The sequence below is a fragment of the Macaca nemestrina genome, chromosome 10 (genome assembly GCF_043159975.1).
Source record: "Macaca nemestrina isolate mMacNem1 chromosome 10, mMacNem.hap1, whole genome shotgun sequence".
NCBI classification, from domain to species: domain Eukaryota; kingdom Metazoa; phylum Chordata; class Mammalia; order Primates; family Cercopithecidae; genus Macaca; species Macaca nemestrina.
Genome location: NC_092134.1, coordinates 5574942 through 5586900, shown reverse-complemented (window position 1 = coordinate 5586900; position 11959 = coordinate 5574942). Strand labels below are relative to the sequence as shown.

At 44.1% G+C, this 11959-nt stretch overlaps 1 long non-coding RNA gene across 1 annotated transcript; it reads left to right on the top strand.

The window, feature by feature from the left end:
- Positions 1 to 201: 201 nt before the first annotated feature.
- On the top strand, positions 202 to 5465 carry LOC139356511 (uncharacterized). Its single transcript, XR_011608471.1, has 2 exons — positions 202 to 292; positions 5144 to 5465. It is a non-coding gene; the product is annotated as an uncharacterized lncRNA (long non-coding RNA).
- The last annotated feature ends 6494 nt before the right edge of the window (positions 5466 to 11959 follow it).

The window sequence follows — 11959 nt, the reverse complement described above, 5'->3', positions numbered from 1 at the left end:
AGGGGAAGACAGGGCGCCAATCACCCCCAGGAATGTCAGGCGTCCATCAGGTGATGGTCAGGTGGTTGTTAACACCGTCTCTCTTAGCGCTGCCCGTGCGCACACAGGTTTGCTAGCACTAGAGAAGGGCCGTCTGCGCAGTGTCTTGTCTGAGGTTGTGCGCATGCTCACTGTCGGTGTTTTCCCCCTTACCAGTGTCCCCAGAGGAAGGTCATAGACCAGTTAAATGCCGCCATTTTGCCTCTTAGTGCGCATGCTCAAGCTCACTCATCCTGCGCCTGAGATCTCACCGGTAAGCTGCTGATAATGTTTCCGTGTTTTCTATCTATTGGGAGACTGCCTTTCCCTGGCGCCAGCTGTGACCGATTATAATTTTAGAGAGACAGGTGTAACAACTGCCTGGCCATCACCTGATGTTCTCCTGACATTCTTGGGGATGGCGGTTCCCCTCGCCTCCCTTGCTCATGTCTGACTAGCTACCTCCACTAACAAAGAGACTAAGGCTTTCTAGTCCCAAGAAGACAAAAACGTAGTTCCCTCAGCATCCTCAGGTGATGGAGTTTAGGCTTCTTGAGGTTTCAACACAAAATGCAAATTTAAAATGAATTAAAAACCTATTTACAGCCGCACCAAAGGGAGAGAGAACAATGCTACTCAGGATTGCTCTCATTCTTGAGGGTCTTCAGATCATTTGCTTTCCTCTCCATCTCCAATCCTCATAACTTCAGCTGGGAGAATGACATGTGTTTAAGGCCAATCAAGAAACAAACAAAACAACAAATAAAAACGTTATAATCAATGAAACTATCAAATCATATGAGACAAAATAATTCAATCCACCCACCTAAATGTACCACTGATCTGACACAGAAAAATAGAACAATTGAAGGGGCTTTTGTAACACTGAAAATTTCGCATTTCAATCGCATTATTATTCAAAGGAAAAATAACACTTCTGTGGGATTTCAAGAGTAATTTCCATAGCCATTCATGCCTCTGATGTCAAATTTTCAATGCATTGGCGCTCGATAGCAAGGTGCATGTAGAACTCATATTCCTTCAGGCTAGAAATTCTGAACTCAGCAGGCGAGTGATGTAATCACCCTGTTCTAATTACAATTGAAAAATACGTTTCTTGGCAAAGCTATTTCAACTTACCCAAGATCGCACTGCCAGCAAATGACAGGGCCAAGATTTAATCCCTAATATTCTAACACCACAATCCTTACTTATAACCAATGCAGAAAACAATAATATACTAACACTCTTAATATATTAATAAAATAAGAAAATAATAATATCATGCAAAATAATCATACACCACAATAAAGCAGGCATCATACCTTATTTTACGCCCATGCTTTCTTTACCTGCTCCTTTGCAAATATTTTTTTCTAAGCCAAACAGGTCTCATATGTTGGAGAAACCACACCCTTTCCAGAGTCATTTACTAGTTCTTTTTACCTCTTTAACCCTGCTCACACTCCCCCCAAAACTCACACCAACTCACACATAACCGTGCATACACACACTCACACATATTTACTCATTTCTGTTCTCATCAATTTTGATTTTCTTCCCAACACTTAAAGTGAATGGCAAGTGGAACTTTTAATTGGAAACTAGTAGAAAAAAATGCATGAGAATTAACAGGCCTGTGATAGTATTGTTGTTGGTTATTAGAATTAGCGCTGGAGGAGAGAGAGGCTTAAGAAGTTCCATTTGCAGTAAGCGGCATGGCACGAGGAGCCATGGAGTAGCTGTGTGAGGACCTTAGTGCAAGTCAACCTGCTAACGTCACTAGAGTTAGTGTCAAAATTCATCTTCCAAGACTATTCCAGAGAACAGACCCAGGCCATTAGCTGACCCAGGCTTATTGGCTGGTTGAAAAAACTATATGGTAACTTCACAGGACTCTAAAATGGGGCCTTAGTGTACATTGTTGGTAAATTGAAATAGTAGCATTTAATTTGACAGATTTATTAATTGATGCCAAGTGCCAGTGCTGGGCGTGGTGTGATAGAGATGAAGATCACTTAGACTTGGTTTCAACCCTCAGGAAGCTCATACATAATTGAAGTGACCAATATGTTCCAACTAAATATGTGATAGATGCTAATGTTTCGAGTAGATGGAGGAATAACAGAGAGATGATCTGCTTGGCCAAGTCCCAGAAGTGAATGCAGCAGACAGGCCGGAATGATTGAGCCCATGGGGCACTCTGATGTGCTCCATCCTTGCTGCAAGCAGGGGACGTCAACACAGTTGCGGGGGCACAACCGCGTGGGCACTGGCCAGGTCCTGGCTGTCCCAGATCTGCAAGGAAAGCTGTCAAGGTGCGATCTCGGGCTTAACCAGGGCCGGCCAGGTCGAGGGGAGGCTCCTGTGTAATTTCAGTGCAGCCGGCCAAGGGGGTCTTCCTCCCCTGAGCCTGATCTCTGTGAGGATGAGCGCTTATGGAAGTCCAGGGGAGACAGGATTACTGAAGCAGGGAAATATGACTCCCAGAGACGAATGTACACTTCGGAAGTACCAAGTGAGCCACACCATACGCTTATTCTAACCCAGGAACACCTCAGTGAGCCCAGGAGTGAGGCAGTGACCCTTGGTGTCTGGGTTTGCACCCAGCCTCATTTTCAAAATGACACTAACTTGGGACTTTTCTTTACAACTTTCTTTGCTATTTCCTTTTGCCCAATCTTGAATACCGGCTAGAGATACCACTGAGATACGGCTTATAATGAAACTGGGTTTGGTGGCTCTAGTGTGGAAAGCCTGAGTGACACAAAGATTGTACTTTGGACTATGCATTATGTAGATCCTCTGTGAGGCAGACAAGGTGCAGATGCACCTGGCTGTGAGCAGCACCTGTGTCCCAGGGAGGAAGAAAGGCTGGAAGCAGAGAGAAGCCAGAGGATGATCTTTGGCCACAGTGATTTCTAAGAACCAGTAGGGAGTCAGCGTTGGCAGTCAAGGTTAGCAGTAGTCAATGTTCACAGTAGTCAAGTTAGCAGTAATCAGTGTTAGCAGTAGAGTGAATGGAGTGGGGGAGGGTGAGAATGAAAAGGAGGGAAAGTGCGAGTCAAGATTCTAAATATTCAGAAACTTGTGTAAATTTATAAAGTAATCAAATCAGACATTTCTGAAACAAAAAAGGTAATTCTGAATTTTAATTACTTTGAAGGATAATGCTCTTTTAACTTATTTATTCCATAATAATAAGAAAAAAAGAAGAAGAAGAAAAAACGTTAATAGTCTTCTAACTATATTTTTCCTGGCAACAACTCTGGTTTATATGCATTGGTCTGCTGTTAGTTGTCTAATGCTCTTAATTTCCATAACAGAAACAGATAAGTGTAAGTGTATGAGACCAGATTCTCTTCAGCTGCCACCTAGGAAAATACTCCTTCTTTTAAGTCAAAGTAATTAAATTCATCTATTACTATGGAAGTTTTAATGAGCCTGCTTTTCAGAAATTTGACTTTATTAAGCTTAAGCAGACGGTGCATTTCATGAAACAAATTAAATAAGATTGTTCTATGCACATCTCACCTCCCCACACTAGATATTGCTCCATCACTAAAGAATGAAGTGGGAAAAAAAGTTAGGAAAATACAGTCAGGTGACAGACTGTTTCATCCCTCACCCTGGTGGCTGATTCCACTGACCTCTGCTTCCCTGAGAACCTTTAGAAAGGAGGTTCCCACTGGAGACGTTTTCTGGGATTCTCAGCCGGGAACTCCTTCTCCTCCTCCCTCTAAACCTCATTTTACCCCTGAACTCAGCTTGCAAAGAGGACACAGCCAGGGACAGGGAAGACCCAGGCTCTGGGGGCTAAAGCACTTCCACAGTTGGTAACGGCTCTTTTAAAAAGCAAAACAGTGCAAAAATACTAACACACCCATAGGCACAAAAGTGTTATTTACAATTGAAAAAGAAGTCACAGCAGTTTACAAGTTTCAGAAAGCTAACACTGCAATATTTTCAATGAACTTTCAGACAAGTTTGAACCAGGGCAACTCCACCCTGAGTGAGGGCTGGAAAATGAGGCTGGGGCTTGCTGAGCTGGATTCCCAGGAAGTTAGGTGTTCCCCGCCTCTAGATGTTGACGGTTAAGGAAACAGATTGATAACGTTAATAAACAGACCCAGACTTAGGAGTGTCCTGATATCCCAATATCTTAAGAACAGATGCATTCCTAATTTTGCTTTAAAGATAATAGTATTGATTATTGCAAAATATAGTAATTAAGAAGATCAATCCTTTATCACAAATCCTTGTAGCACAGCACTCTCCCGATGATTTTTCTAACCTATATAAATGAGCATTGTACCCAGGGTGGAGGCGTTCCTCCACTTACTTTCAGGAACGCCCTACTCTGTCTATGGAGCAGCTGTTCTTTCACTGCTTTGCTTTCTTAATAAATGTGCTTTCACTTTACTCTCCAGATTCATCCTGAATTCTTTCTTGTGTGAGATCCAACAACCTTCTCTTGGGGTCTGGATCGAGACCCCTTCCCTGTAACAGAACTACCTGATGCACCTTTATAATACTCTTCTTTCATTGTTTTGCTGCAATCTATTATCACATGTTCACACGACAACTTTTATAAAATAGATATTTTCTACAGGTAACAGAAAGATAATTAACTATTGCCTCCACCATGGCTGATGGAAAATTGTTTTCTTTCACCCTGGAACTCATCCTTGGTAATATTTTGCAAATGTCATGGTCCTTTTTGGGAAATTTTTATTACGTTTAGTTTATACGTGAGATGCAAGGTTTGAAAGAATTTTCCATGGAATAACTGAGGTTCTGTACGCTTCATATCTCACTCTTACCTCCAGATGCATGCATGATCACAGGTGAACATGTGCACACACACGTACTCCTATACTTTCTTCCTGTGATAGGCATCACAGGTTGTACTCATGTGAGTATACAACACCAGTCCTGCAGCTGTGCAGCCCATCATCCCGTGAGTCAGCACGGCGACTGAGAATAACCTTGATGCCTCCCTACATCAGACAGCTCACAGTAACCTAACTACCTGCCAACTTATATAGCTGATACAGATAAATGTATATAGATATGGATATGGATATATCCTATCATATTTCTAACCCAATTTTTCCTTTTCCAGATACCAAAAACTATGCCTAGCCATTCCCATGCTGCTCACCATGAGACAAAGCACAGCAGTGCGGTGGAGAGAGACTGGAGTGGAAAAACAATGATCATGATCAATTGCAGTTATAGGACCATGTGTGCTCAACATTAGGGCCTTGGGTCCTTGGAAGAAAACTGGACAAATGGAGGCAGAAGAGGTGGCTGAAGCTGAAGCCTTATCTTTAGGGTTGCTTACCTCTGACTTCCAAGGGTCTGGAGTCCAGCCTCACCTCCCACAAAAGGCTGTGAGAACAATGGAAGTGGAGGCTTTCAGTTCATAAAATGCTCTGTCATTATTACACTTGATTTGATATTTTTACCCTTTTGCTCACACTCCACCTTTAATTTACCCATATGTCCTCTTGGACATACCTCCAAACTTTAGTTGAAATCTTCCTCCCCAACACCCACCCTGGCTCGAGCTCCTCACATCTCTCAGTGGGATGACAACAGAACCTTACTGACTTTCCCTCTGCTTCTATCCCTGCACCCCCACAATCCACTCTCCTTACAGCATTTAACTCTCCTGTTTAAAGTGGTACCCCAAATCCCATTGCGTTTTAGAATAAACACCTGTATGTCCTGGAAGGCGTTCTCCAAGAATGCACAAAATCTGGCCTCTTCCTGCCTATTTGGTGTTGAGCCTATTGATAGTGACAGGAGGCAGAGAAACTCTAGGCAGACAGGGATGGGTCCCCAGTGAAAACCCCAACTTCAGGCCAAAAGTAACCTGAAACCTGTGACCCAAAGTGAGAACTCCTGTCCCTACATGCCCACTCTTTCCTGATTAGTTCTTTCTGAATAATGTCTTTTTACCAATTGAATGTTGCCTTTTCCAAAACTACCCATGGCCCACCCTACCCCGATCCTGTGCCTATAAAGACCCAAGACTCAGTCAGTAGAGAGGGAGGTGACTTAACTTCAGAGAGAGGTAACTTCATTTCAGAGCGACGGCTGGACTTTGGAGGAGAGGCAGCTGATGGCTTGACTTGCGAGGAGAACCAGCCAGAGATGGCCAGGCTTTGGGGGAAGATTACATGCCCATCCTGTCCCCTTTCCAGCTCCCCTCTCTACTGAGAGTCGCTTGTATCACTCAAGAAAATTCTCCATATCCACCATCTTTCAATTCATCTGCATGACCTCATTCTTCTTGGGCACCGGACAAGTATTTGGGTCCACAAAAAGGGCTGTCACACTGGTCATTTGTCCTCACTGATGGAGGGCAGCTGCCCCATGTGATGAGGCAAAGGGCCCACAGAGCTTATAACACGTTGCTGCCTGTGGACAGTGGAGCTCACAGAGCATTGTAACACACCCTCTGGAGCTTCAGGGATCACAGGTGCAGCCACCTGGGTACTGCCCCAGGGCTTGCATGGAGTTTACACCTGCTGGTGTTTAAAGCTGCCGGCCAGCCAGCTGGATCCCACACTCGCTCACTCCCATGTTCCCTCCCTCAAGGGGCTGAGCACAACTGGCTGAGTAAATGGGGCACCCCTTCGCAAGTCCAGTGAAGGGGTCAAGAAAAATATAAAAATATCCTGCATCACTATTACCCTCCTAGCCACACTGATCTTCCTGTTCTGAGAACACATGAGCTGACCTATCTGGGAACTCCTGCTCTACTATAGCAGCACTTGGCCTGTAATACTGCTTACTTCTTTTTTTTTTTTTTTTTTGAGATGGAGTCTTGCTCTGTAGCCCAGGCTGGAGTGCAGTGGTGCAATCTCTGCTCACTGCAAGCTCCGGTTCCCAGGTTCATGCCATTCTCTTGCTCAGCCTCCCCAGTAGCTGGGACTACAGGCACCTGCCACCACACCTGGCTAATTTTTTTTTTTTTTTGTATTTTTAGTAGAGATGGGGTTTCACCATGTTAGCCAGGACGGTCTCCATCTCCTGACCTCGTGATCCGCCTGTCTCAGCCTCCCAAAGTGCTGGGATTACAGTCATGAACCGCCGCACCCAGCCGACACTGCTGACTTTCTTACTGCATTGCTTTATTTATTGTATTCCTAGGAAGCATCATTATTTGAGATCATCTTATTTAGGTTTTTATTTTCTGTGTTGCCCCCATCTTCAGAAGGTGAGCTCCTGGTGAACAGAGACCCTTCCTTCCTGATCACTGCTGTACCACAGACATATAGGTAGGTGGGTGCTATCCCGTGAGGGGCTGGAGTGTTGCTCAGCCAATACTTGCCACCCTTCCCCTTGGAGCAGCATTAATCTTTTCCCATTTTGAGCATGTGTGTGTGTTTTTAGCCAATGTTGTATGAGCAAGTGTCAACACAAAACTGTTCTCAAGTTATACCAACAGAGATGACTTTATGCATAGAGGGAAGAGGTCCAAACTCAGTCTGAATTCCACTTTCCTGCAACGGAGAACAGGAGAGTAGTTTAAGAGCTGTGGTGGGTACATTCTAGGCCATCTGTGTTTGCTAACTGGCTTTGCCAAAAAGGCAAAGTAGAATTTCCCAGGATCTGCAGGCAGGAGGTTGGTAGCATTATAACTTGAAGCTAGGGGCCTGGGTCACTTGGGCTTCAACCATCACACAAGGCAGGGAGCTGGGGGCGTGATTTTCCTTGACCTTTACATTTCCAAAGGTAAGGCTCTCAGGTCCTCAAGAAAGACATCCAAGCTTTGTAAACCTGGCAAGAGGCTGTTGAAAAAATGTACATCTCAAAGGAGCAAAGAAGCAATTTGCAGTGAAAAGTTTTCTAAAGTAAATGCTCCAAGAAAAGGGAGACCAGCGTTCTGGAGGCAGGAAGTTTTCTGAAAGTTTGGTCAATCCATGAGATACGTGAGTATGATGAGAACCAGGTGTGGACTAGTCTTACATAGCTGGGCTTGGCTTCTTATGCTTCTGCCATTTCCACATGGAGAACACAGCATAGCCAGCCTGACTGTCCAAGGAGGGTGGAGAGAGTAAGAACAAACTTAAACCAAACCCGTACCAGCCAGAAGCCAAGCTGGCCGGTGCACAGCCCCAAGTGGAGACACACAGTCTCTATCAACCAAGCCCACTCTACTGCAGACCTGAGAACTTGAGAATGCACATTTGCTATTCTCATCCACTGAGGTCTAGAATAGAGGGCATCATTTTTGTAGTAACAGGTGCCTGAAACAGTGCTCAACAAGTATTTGTAGACTATCAAATGAAAATACAGTTGTTTCTCTTACAGGTCTTCCTTGATCCAGTAGAAAACGTAGGCCAGGGCTGGGTGCAGTGGCTTAGGCCTGTAATCCTAGCACTTTGGGAGACCAAGGTGGGTGAATCATGAGGTCAGGAGTTCGACACCAGCCTGGCCAACATAATGAAACCCCATCTCTACTAAAAATACGAAAAAATTAGCCATGCGTGGTACCAGGCGCCTGTAATTCCGGCTACTAGGGAGGCTGAGGCAGGAGAATCTCTGATCCTGGGAGGCAGAGGTTGCAGTGAGCCAAGATCACGCCACCACACTCCAGCCCAGGCAACAGTGCGAGACTCCATTAAAAGAAAAAAAGAAAAAGTAGGCCAGGTGTGCCTTTATTTTAGCCCACCATCCTATCTTTGTTTTAGCATTTATATTTCATTTATTTGTTTATATGTGTGTCCAACACCACAGGGACAGGTTTAGACATGTTATCAGGGAAGGGCTGTCTTTGAAGGTGACCTTGATCATGTGCCCAAGGGCTAAAAAGCAGTAAGCTAGGGTGGGAGGGAGTAGCTTTGACTCAAGTCTAGCTATAGGTTTTTACAGCTGGTCTCTGAGCTACTCTCTAAAACCAGGTAAGCACTGGCCTGGATGACCTGGTAGCTTCAGATTCCCTCCCGTCCCACCAGGACCAGGAACACTGGGGACCAGACTCTAACACTATTCTTCATTCATTCCTCAGCAGTGGTTAAGTTGGGTAGGACATTAGCATGGAGCAGTTTATTTCTAGATATCAGGAAGACACATAAAGGTGTAATATATTCCATAAGAGAAGTAGTGCTTTGCATTTACCAGGCATAGATTATGTAGTAGCTGCTTTTTCTCCTAATCATCATTATCCATTTCAATTACAATTACACTGTTAGAAATGCCAAAACATTTTATCATCAGACCTCACAGAAAATAACAGGTGGATTACAACCTTAACTTGCATATATTTCTCGGGCAGTTTCTGACCATTAGGAGAGGAGTAAGAAATGGAAGTCTACTAGATGATAGTACAGGGATTTTCCTGTTTCTCAACTACATGGATCTTTACATAACTTTTTAATAAATTTACTGCCTTTTTTGTTGTAGAGACAGGGTCTCCCTTTCTTGGCCAGGCTTGTCTCAAACTCCTGACTTCAAGTGATCCTCCTACCTTGGCCTCCCAAAGCACTGGGATTACAGGTGTGAGCCACTGTGCCTGCCCCTACTGCCTTTGTCTTAACCGGCCAAGAACAGCACGTAATTGCAGGGGCTGGACAGGGCCACCCCCAGGTTGAAATTTACTTGGTAGAAACACAATCCCTGAAGCAAAAGGGGTTTGGGGGTGATATTTAGTCAATAGTAAGGCACTTGGGATAGAAACTAAACCACTGGAAGGACATCAGAATCAGACCCAGGACAACTGATGATCTGAGATGACACCCGCCTTGCAGAATAACCACAGAATACGGTTTGTAATGCCTGGTACGCAAATCTCCGATTTTAGAGTTTTCAGGGACCCCCGAGCTCCTGCCTGTATAGCTCTGTATTTGCTCTTCCTGCTGCTGCCTGCCAATCACTCCTCCAAATCTGTGGATCTCGCTCTTTCTCTTCATTCAGTTTCCACCCAAATGCACCGTCCTCAGAGAGACATTCCCTGATGCCTGTCCCTTAGGCAGAGGCACCACGCACACACCACACCGTCTCAATTGCATTCTTATTTGCATCCTAATAGTTCACTCAATTACATTATCTTATTTCATTCACGTATGTGCCTACTGTCTGCCTTCTCCACTAGAATAGAAACTCCTGCTGATTAGGAATCGTGTCCAGTTCTATTTCTTACTGTTTTCTTATTACCTTCAACAGTCCCTAGCAAACAGGAAGCACTCAAGTACTATTTGAATAAGAAAAGGAACCCACTTATTTTACAGATTATTACACCGAGGTCTGGAAATGTTAAATAGTTTATCCAAGGCCACTTGGCTACCTAGTGTCAGAGCTGGGACTCAAGCATTCATTGTTGGTGGGTTTAGCCTCTGAGCTAAACCCTGAGTTTAGTCTCTCCGGTGGGAGACTCCTGACATTTGCGGTTCTTGATGCTGGGTTTAACCCAACTGTGGATTATTTGGAGACACACAAGGGTGGCAAAGATAATATGTTTCTTACACCTAAGTTTTGAAACCTGTTCACATTTTGGCATATATATGTAGGTGTATGTGTGTATATACATATATATGTATGTATATGTATGTGTGTGTATATATACACACATATATATGTTGTGTGTATATATGTGTATACATATATGTGTGTGTATACATGTATATATGTGTATATATACATGTATATATGTATAATGTATATATACATTATATATACACACACATATATGTGTGTGTGTGTGTGTGTGTGTATATATATAGCACAAATGTGTGATGTCCAGAAGGTATTTGTTTGAAAATGTTCTTTTTTCCAGCCTGGACAACATGGTGAAATTTCATCTCTATAAAAAATACAAAAATTAGCCAGGCATGAAGGTGTGTGCCTGTGATACAGCTACTTGGGAGGCTGAGGTGGGAGGATTCCCTGAGCCCGGGAGGTTGAGGCGGCAGTAAGCCATAATGGCACCATTGCACTCTAGCTGGGCAACAGAGTAAAACCCTATCTAAAAAAAGAAAAAAGGAAGGACTGTCATTGTTGTTGTTTTTTGCCAGTGACATTAGTAAATTAGAAAATAATTTCACACCAAAGGGCACCACCTAGGATTGTCAGTAAACATTATCAAATTTCCATAAATGAGACACTGTGATACAGAAATATCACCACTCTTTTCCATAACAAAATCACTGTAATTAAGCTAGAGCTTCTCTGTGCTATTTAGCAAAATAAATAATTACCCCATGCCCTTGAGGCTGATTATTAATTTGGGTATTGGGTTAATATTCTTACAGTCTGGTCTGGAAATCAATTCCAAATCTCATGCTCAGGGCAACTGAGTAACTGAAAGCAATTCCAGCACAACGCCTGTACAAAGTGCAAAGCTGCCAAGCTGCCTGGTGCACCCCAGGCCACACAAGTGATGCCGATGTATGCTGAGGTTGGGTGGAATCATGAAGACTAGAACGTCACCACTTCAACAGTCACTGAGCACCTGCTCAGGGCCAGGCGCTGCAGTAGATGCTGTGTCTACCAGGACGACACTGCCCTGACCCTGAGAAGCCAACAAGCCCATGGAAAGACCTTTGCTAAAAAGCACAGACTTCCCTTGGGACAAGGACAAGCCACAGTCTGTATTGGAGAGGGCTTAAAGCAGTTTCAACCCATGCAACATTTAAACCATGTATGGACACACCCAGAGAAAGCCATGGCTGCTTCCTGCCCATCTCCCAAGCCAAAAGCTAAAAAGGGAGGTGGCCTGTCCCAAGCAGACATTTGGCATTCTAGACTGAGTCAGAGAAAAGCCCACAGAGTCCAGTCATCTCTCGTCTCACAGCTGCTGAAGGCTCCCTGATGTCCTACTCTGAGCAGATGTGGCCCCTGGCTGAGAAGGATTTTGGTTGCTATCAGGTTAATATTATTTGCCATTAGGTTTGGGGCAACCTTTTAAATGGATGGATATTAACAGAGC